This window comes from Bison bison, unplaced genomic scaffold (assembly GCF_000754665.1).
Source record: "Bison bison bison isolate TAMUID 2011002044 unplaced genomic scaffold, Bison_UMD1.0 scf7180017864061, whole genome shotgun sequence".
NCBI lineage: Eukaryota > Metazoa > Chordata > Mammalia > Artiodactyla > Bovidae > Bison > Bison bison.
This window is the reverse complement of record NW_011494633.1, coordinates 7,235,521-7,236,282: the sequence shown is the minus strand read 5'-3', so window position 1 is coordinate 7,236,282 and position 762 is coordinate 7,235,521. Positions and strand designations below refer to the sequence as shown.

The 762-nt window shown below is 48.6% G+C and overlaps 1 protein-coding gene across 7 annotated transcripts in view; it reads right to left on the bottom strand.

The window, feature by feature from the left end:
* LOC104985839 (interferon alpha-inducible protein 27, mitochondrial-like) overlaps positions 1 to 762 on the bottom strand; it is an 8,202-nt gene that overhangs the window by 4,112 nt on the left and 3,328 nt on the right. The gene's annotated exons all lie outside the window — the stretch shown is intronic.

Genomic DNA, 762 nt, shown 5'->3' with positions numbered 1-762 from the left:
CACTATGGTATAAGTTAGATGAAAGAGCAAAAATAAATAAATAAAATTTAAAAAAAGAAAAGCAGACGCACGTTCAACATATTAGAAAGGTTGACTTGGGGAGGGGGAATTGCAGACAAAAGGCAAGATAAAAAGCGAGACTAATAAAACCAAAGATGGGGCTTGCAAGAAGGAAATGGACCTGAATTGAAGAATTCTGTTCAAATCAATGCTCTGGATTTGAAACCTAGCAGGACAAACTTACAAAAAGCTGGCTGGTCACTGAGGTAAAATATAAAGGAGTTAAATTCTAGGGGTGTATCCCTGGGGAAATGAGAGCCTGAGAATGGGTCCCAGCCACAGGGTCCCTTAGTCTAGATGGGAGAGGCAAGGGATCCAGATCGCCGGTACCACCACCCCACCTCCCCCATGTCCCGCATGTTAGAGTCCTGCCTCCCTCTGGCCCTTCTCAGAGAGAAGGATGCTTGAGTGCTACTTGAGAACAGTGCTGGAACGCCTTGAATGCTCCTGATTCTTCAAGGCCACACCTGTTGCCTCCTCCTCTGGAAGGCTGCCCCAGACTCTCCCAATCAGAACCATCCTTGCTTTCCTGTGGCTGGAGCCATTCACAGCACGGGACCACGGTTCCCTGAAACAGAGTTCCTGGAACTCCCTGGCAGAGGTCCTAGCCTGTGGCAGCCATAGAAGCCAAGACTGCAATCTTTGGGGCCAGTGGGGACCAGGAGTTACTAAAAACAGCAAAGGTGTGCAGGAGTGAGCTCA